This window comes from Bombina bombina, chromosome 7 (genome assembly GCF_027579735.1).
Source record: "Bombina bombina isolate aBomBom1 chromosome 7, aBomBom1.pri, whole genome shotgun sequence".
In the NCBI taxonomy this organism is placed as follows: Eukaryota; Metazoa; Chordata; class Amphibia; order Anura; family Bombinatoridae; genus Bombina; species Bombina bombina.
The window spans coordinates 390,196,009-390,204,350 of record NC_069505.1 but is presented as its reverse complement, the minus strand read 5'-3'; the positions used below and the strand labels follow the sequence as shown (position 1 = coordinate 390,204,350).

Genomic DNA, 8,342 nt, shown 5'->3' with positions numbered 1-8,342 from the left:
AGACACAACATGAGAACTAGAGCAGCGAAGGGGGTAAGTTGTGCAGCGATGGCAGAAAATTATATATATATGTAGCTTACCTAGATAAACAATTCAGCAAAGGATATGAAGAGAAGGTAGCAAATTAAATAATATAAAAAGATTGGAAAGTTGTTTAAAAAAACCTTAGAAAATATTAGCACCCAGGTGGGAAAGTGCTTAGCACTCAAAGGGTTAAAATTATATGCTCTATCGCTTCTCTGCCTTTTGGCTAAGATCATGTGTAGTATCTGTTCTTATCAGTTTAATATCTGATACGCGCCCTATCTGGGTGCCATATATTAAATGGATTTTTGAAACAGGGAGATGGAAGAAGAGCTTGCTCTGTCCACTCCACGCATTGACCTGGTATTGCAGTACCTCCAGGACCGGTGCAAAAAAAAAAAATTATATGCTCTGCCTAAATCATGAATGTCTAATTATGACTTTACTGTCCCTTTAATTGCCGCCCCAGAATAACAATGCACTACTGGGACCTAACAACACAAAAGGCAAATGTGTGCAGCCCCTAATCTCCAACTAGATCCCAGCAGTGCATTTCTCATTCTAAACCTATTATTTTTTACATGTCTGTTTTTAAAGTGGATAAGCACATATTCTGCTCAGTTTATTTATATTTATTAACTTTTTTTTTTTTAAACAGAGAAACTCAAATATATGTATAATCTCCACTCTTTTACTACATTTACAGTTATGTACACAAATTAAAGGAACACTCAAGTAAAAATTAAACTTTCATTATTCAGATAGAGCATACAATTTTAAACAACTTTCCAATTTACTTCCATTAACAAAATGTGCACAGTCTTTTTATATTTAGACTTGTTTGAGTCACCAGCTCCTACTGAGCATGTGCAAAAATTCACAGAATAAGTGTGTATGCATTTGTGATTGACTGATGGCTGTCACATGGTACGTGTATGCATTTGTAATTGGCTAATGGCTGTCACATGGTACAAGGGGAGTGGAAATAGACAAAACTTTTAAAATTGTCAGAAAAAAATCTATTACTCATTTGAAGTTCAGACTAAGTGCTATTGCATTGTCTTGTTATCTTGCGTTTGTTGATTATGCAAATCTACTGTGTTGACTGGTCCTTTAAAGTACTCATAACCCAGGTTTATATTTTTTATAAGCCTGCGGCTCTTACATTGTGAAAAGCTAGTAGGCTGCTGTATTTTATTGTGTGAGCAAATATTGCTGCTGATTTATGACCTGCAATTATCTGCACCTATCCTTTTCCCGGGTATTGTAAACAATGAGCTTGCTTGTCATAAGAAGTAACTGATAATTCAACTTAAAGGGACATAGTACTTTAAAAATGTTTCTCCTTTAATATATTCCAAATGGCCCATTTCACCTGCTGGAGTGTATTTTATTGTTTGCAAAAAGCATATTTACCTTTATTTTATTATTTGAAATAGGTAATTTTGCCTGTTGTATTCCACCTTTACTAAAATGTTTTGTTTTTCTGTAGAATAGACATGTAAGCAGGGAACATTAGCATTAATTCATCCCAGTGGTGGATAGGAAGGAGAGAGAGAGAGATTTTGTATCTGAGATAGCTGCTTGTGCTCATTCAACCCCCAGTCATAACTAACATTTCAACATAGATAACATTAGCAGGTCTGCTTTACTTGCAGACTCAGCCCCTTGTTATCGGCATGTGATGGAGAACAACAGGTGGTGTGTTTAATGAGCAAAAATCAGCTACTTCAAATGCAAAAATAAACATGAATGAACAATGTCCCATACATATAATATTCTGCAGTAGGTATGACAAATCAATTGAAATACATTAAGCGGAACCCCATTTTATAGTACAGTGTCCATTTAAAGGGGCATAAAATACTTCCTATTCTTAGCACAAATACATACTGTATAATTGATTACTTAGACATGAACCTGTGGTATATTTATGTTTTGTGCTGCCCTAGGCACTTAGAAATATGCTGCTCGTACGTCCCACCGCCTCTTATTTTAGTTCATATTTGCTTCAAACATTTTGAATCTGAATAATCTTTAAAACTGTGCCCACTGTGACGTCAATAATTACTGGTGTTAAAGGGACAGTAAAATCCAAATTAAACGTTCATGATTCAGATAGGGCATGTCATTTTAAAAAAAACTTTCCAATTTACTTTTAGCATCACATTTGCTTTTTTATCTTGGTACTCTGTGTTAAAGTCTAAACCTAGGGAGGCTTATAGACTAATCTCTAAGATTCTGCAGTTAACCTCTTATCTCCCTGTCTGGCTGTGAATAGCTAATAACATACTCACTCTAGTGGAGTTATTCAAGAGTCAGCACTAACTGCCTGAAATGCAAGTCTGTCAAAAGATCTGAGATAAGGGGGCTTAGATACAAGGTAATCATATAGGTTATAAGTATATTAATAGTATAGTGTTGGCTATGCAAAACTGGTAAAGGAAATGGATTACCTATCTTTTTTTTTTACCCTTTTTGGCTTTTAAAAAAATTAACACAAACTAACTAAAAGCTCTTTGCTTTGCTTTACCAAATTATGGCAGTTTATATATATATATATATATATATATATATATATATATATATATATACAGGTAGCCCTCAGTTTACGCCGGGGTTAGGTTCCAGAAGGAATGGTTGTAAATCGAAACCGTTGTAAATTGAAACCCAGTTTATAATGTAAGTCAATGGGAAGTGAGGGAGATAGGTTCCAGGTCCCTCTCAAAATTGTCATAAGTAACACCTAATATATTATTTTTAAAGCTTTGAAATTAAGACTTTACATGCTAAACAGCATTATAAACCTAATAAAATAACCACACAACACAAAATATATCATTAAACTAAGTTAAATGAACAAAAACATTTGCTAAACAGCATTATAAACCTAATAAAATAATCACACAACACAGCCTTCACTTGCATTTTTCTGCATACAGTTCTTTCTATGCATTCCAATCTGGACTGAGTTATAGACAGGAAGATCTTGTTCCTTTGAAATCTGCTCGATAGCTCAGGTCTGGTTAAACTGATTAATTTCAGCTTGCTTGGCTTTGCTGCAACACAAGCGGACAGCTCCACCTACTGGCTATTTTAATAAATGCACTGCTTCTGAATGCTTTTTAATAGCAGTCACATGACTGGAACAAAAGGTTGTTATTCTGAAACGGTGTAAATTGAACCGTTGTAAAACGAGGGCCACCTGTATATATATATATATATATATATATATATATATATATATATATATATATATATATATATTAAAGTGGCAATAAACTCCATAAATTGGTATTGTTTAACCCTTTGGCTGCTAAGCCATTTCCCACCTGGGTGCTAATATTTTTTTTTATTATTATTATTTTTGAAAACATTTTTTTTTTACTTTTTTTTTTTTTTACAGACCCCCAATACTTACTGTTGGAAAGGTTAGGCGATTACCTTTCCAACAATGGGTCTTGGGGGTCTGTAGCTGCTTAGATGCCTGAGATACAGGCTTCTAAGCAGCATGTCCCCTCCTCCTATACTTAACATTGTTAAGTATAAATAAAGTTGCGCGGTGACGTCATCACGTAATTGCACGTGACGTCACCGCACATCACGTGAAGCCTTTCACTCTACAGGCATGATCGCCGGGGGTAGGAGCAGTAAGGAGCCCCCAGATCTCCCTCAAGGTGGGAGAGTGCTCATGACGGCTCTGAGCCGTCATTAGCACCAGAATGAGAAACTCTGTGACGGCTCAGAGCCGTCATTAGCACTCAAAGGGTTAAAAAGATAGATAATACCTTTATTACCCATTCCCCAGGTTTGCATAACCAACACTGTTATATTAATACACTTTTTACCTCTGTGATTACCTTGTATCTAAGCTTCTGCAGACTGCACCCTGAACACATGACTTTTATTTATTATCTATTGACTTGCATTTTAGCCAATTAGTGCAGTGTCATGCACAACTCCATGTTTCTTGTTGTGTAAAAGTTAATAAAAAAAAGCTTGTGATTAGAGGCTGTCTGCAGGGGCTTAGAAACAGGCAGAAATTTAGAGGTTTAAATGTTATAAAGTGTATTAATATAACAATGTTGGTTGTGCAAAGCTGGGGAATGGGTAAACAATAACAATGTTGGTGCTGACTGTCCCTTTAATATAGGGGGCTCTAACACTCAGTCCACTAAAAAATAGGAGAAATCAAAGAACTATAGAGATCATTTATGAAGCTTAAAGGGACACTGTATCCAAATTATTTTATTTGTAATTTAGAAATAGCATTCAATTTTAAGCAACTTTCTAATTTACTCCTATTATCAATTTTTCTTCGTTCTCTTGATATCATTATTTGAAAAAGAAGGCATCTAAGCTTTTTTTTGGGTTCAGTACTCTGGAAAGCACTTTTTGATTGGTGGTTGAATTTATCCACCAATCAGCAAGGACAACCCAGGTTGTTCACCACAAATGGGCCGGCATCTAAACTTACATTCTTGCATTTCAAATAAAGATACCAAGAGAATGAAGAAAATTTGATAATAGGAGTAAATTAGAAAGTTGCTTAAAATTTCATGCTCAATCTGAATCACGAAAGAAAAATTTTGGGTACAGTGTCCCTTTAATCTAAAGCTTTGGACACCTTGAAAATCTGCAACTGCAATTTAAAGGGACATGAAATCCAAACTTTTTCTTTCATGATTCAGACAGAGCATACATTTACAGACAACGTTCCTATCTACTTCTATTATCAATTTTGCTTAATTCTCTTGATATCCTTTGTCGAAGCAGCAATGCACTATTGAGAGCTAGGTGAACACATTGGTAAGCCAATCACAAGAGGCATATATGTGCAGCCACTAATTAGAAGCTAGCTACCAGCTCGTGAGCCTACCTAGATATGCTTTTCAACAAACGATACCAAGAAAACTAAAGAAATTAGATAATAGAAGAAAATTAGAAAGTTGTTTAAAATTGCATGCTCTTTCTGAATCATGAAGGAAAATTATTGTGTTGCATGTCCCTTTAAGAAGCAACCATAATAACACATTTGTTTCCTTACCTCATTACCACCTCAGAAGTGGAAGATTGAAATGAACCCTGAAATAACCAATCGAGAGCTCTTGTGCAAGTTTAAATGGATATGAAACAGTGCTTTTTTATGGGAAGGAGATGCAAACATTACAAAAGTGCACATTGAAAATCATTGAACCATTCACAGAAAAATATGCAGGGATTTTTTTTTATTGTTAAGGTGCATTGAAAATTGTAACAAAATTATTCACCAAAATCATATTTAATCAAAAACTTAAAATTTGTATGGAAATTACACAGGAAAAACCCGTATTAAGGGCTAGATTACACGTGGAGTGCGTATCGATTGCACGCAAGCGATATTAGCGTTCCACCAAGTAATACCAGTGCACGCTAATGGGAGCCTCGTTTTGATGCCGTCAGAGATGGCATCAGAACCTAAGCACAGAGAAGGGGGTAGCGCAACAATGGCAGTAAATATAAATATACTGTTAAGGCTAAGTAGCATCACTGTTTATGTTGCACAAATAGCGTGGAGGGTCGTGCATGCGCATTTTAAATTACAAGCAAAGTTCCAAGCACGGGAGTGTGCGGTAATTGATTTAGATGAGGCGTATGGTTAGGCTACGATTGGCTACAATAGCTGCCAGTCAAGTAAGCCTAAACGAAAATCATAGTGAGAGGCTGCATTAGTGACCACTGCTTAGTGTACTGCGTGCGCAAAATAAAGGCAACTAAATCCTCTCCCAAGGTTAAAATCACCAGGTCCTTCAAAAAATGTAATCTTCAATCATTTCTAAATGACATCAAGAACCTCCCCTGACACAGATTAAACCTAATCCCAGATCTAGACTCTGCAGTTGAATTCTTTCAGTCCGAACTCCTACAAGTTTGGAATTTACATGCCCCGCTGCGTAAGGTGAGAATAAAAGGAGCACACTTGAATTGGATCACAGCTGACCTCTTTCAAATGTACCAGTTTCGGGATTCATTGTGGTCAAATTTCAAGCATACTGGCTCTATGAACGATCACTGTGTATATAGACAATGGCACTAAACAAACAAAATTGGCCAAAGGCTCAATATTTCTGAGAAAACTTGAACAATAACATATCAAACCCTAGAAAGTTTTGGAAACTCATAAATAACTTACAAACTCCACCAATCCACTCCCAACCCTCCACTGTCAATGTGGACAACCAAACCCTGCAACTCCCCTTAGAAGTAGCAAATGCCTTTAACAGTTATTTTGTCGGATGCTCCACCACCCTGATTGACAAACTAATAAATGGCACACATCCTGAAACTACAAATGTGGATCAGGGCACACTAAATCAGCAAAGACCCAATATAGAGAAGTAAAATTTTAGACCTGTACCCATCAATGTCATTAAGAAACACCTTAATAAATAATCTAAAAATGAAAAACCAGTCTGGATCTGATCAAATCCCAGCAATGCTGTTGAAGCTCAGTGCGCCGGCAATTGCTAAACCTGTCACAACCCTAATTAACGAATCTTTGGTGTCCTCTGGATACATACCCAAACTTTGGAAGACTTCAAGAGTAGTGCCTATCCATAAAAGTGGGAAGTTAATCTTGGTTTCTAACTATCGCCCTATATCTTTGCTCCCAGTATTGTCAAAAATCTTAGAAAAATGCGTCCATATGCAATTATGTGAGTATTAACAACAATCTAACTATCTGATCCCTGATCAATCAGGTTTTAGCCCGAATCACTCCACTACAACTGCCCCCCTAAAAGTTTGCAATGACATCCAAACTGGCATGGAGACCTAACTGGAGCTATTTTCCTTGATTTTGCAAAGGCCTTTGACACAGTAGACCATGACATACTACTGCTCAAACTAAAAAACTCAGGTATAGCTGATCATTAACCTGGTTTCGATCATATGTATTGGATCGATCACAATATGTCTCCATTTCTGACAGCGACTCCCTCCCTCTCCCAGTCACGTGTGGTGTTCCCCAAGGTTCCATTCTCAGCCCCCTACTATTCACATTAATTATAAATGATCTGCCAAATTTTTGCAAATCCTCAACACACATGTACGCAGATGACACAGTAATCTATGCAAACAATTCCGATCTGCCGCAGCTTGAAGCAGTGCTCCAAGACAAGTTCACAGAGGTAGAAAAGTGAATCAAAAAACTCTTCCTAAACACAGACAAAACTGTCACAATAATCTTTGGAACGGGACCTAAATTACACAAATTACAAAATTCCCATCTATGCATCAAAACAAAATCAAATTGCACTGTGACCACAGTCCACTCTTTCAAATTCTTGGGTATGTTGTTAGACCCCAATCTATCTTTTGGCCTCCACATAGAAAAACTTGCATCTAAACTGTATCCAAAACTAGGTGCCCTGTACAGAAACAAATCCTGCCTCAGCCCTACAGTAAAGGAAAAGATTGTACAGCAAATGCTGATGCCTATAATGGATTATGGGGACATAGTATATGCACCTGCACCGCAAACTCACCTTAATAAACTTAATACATTGTATAACTCGTTCTGCCGCTTTGTGCTACAATGTAACTACAGGACCCACCATTGTGACATGCTAAAAGAACTAAACTGGCTGTCGCTGGAATCCAGACGCACCCTTCATCTTTCCTGCCTTGTGTTTAAGAGCCTTTCTGGGAAGCTCCCACCCTACCTGAGCAGAATGCTCTCCCCGGCATTTCCCACCTCCTATAACCTCCAATCCAGTACCAGCACATTATTTAGTCTGCCTCAATACAAAAAGAAAGCAGCTCGATCCTCCTTTTCCTACAGAGCACCACAATTATGGAATGACCTCCCGCACACTTTCAAACCTTCCCCAAGCCTAAAATCCTTTAAGAGATCTCTCTCTACATATCTCAAAACAGAATGCACCTGTCATGGTTGATTATATATTTCCTACATGTTCTATGTTACATTTTTGCATATATTGTGTATTATTGTTGGTTTTGTATTTTATTGTACCCTATTGTATCAATGCAATGTTTTGTGGACCCAGGAAATACTTGAAAATGAGAGAAATCTCAATGTATCCTTCCTGGTAAAATATTTTATAATTAAATAAATAAATGTAGCGTGAATAAAACGCTGGTAAATTAAAGTACAGTTGACTTTTGCGCTAAATAAGCATATCGATATGCTAGTTAGGAGAAGACCTTTCATAATATGGGAAACTGTTGGGGCGAATTTACCATCACTTTAAACGTCAAACATCCAAAATCTAAAGAATCCGTGATTATTCATCTTTTTAAAATGTGCAGAGATCAGA

The 8,342-nt window shown here is 36.7% G+C and overlaps 1 non-coding gene across 1 annotated transcript; it reads left to right on the top strand.

Moving 5' to 3' along the window:
* Nucleotides 1-230: 230 nt before the first annotated feature.
* Nucleotides 231-421, top strand: LOC128636813 (U2 spliceosomal RNA). Its single transcript, XR_008398735.1, has one exon. It is a non-coding gene; the product is annotated as a U2 spliceosomal RNA (small nuclear RNA).
* Nucleotides 422-8,342: the final 7,921 nt, after the last annotated feature.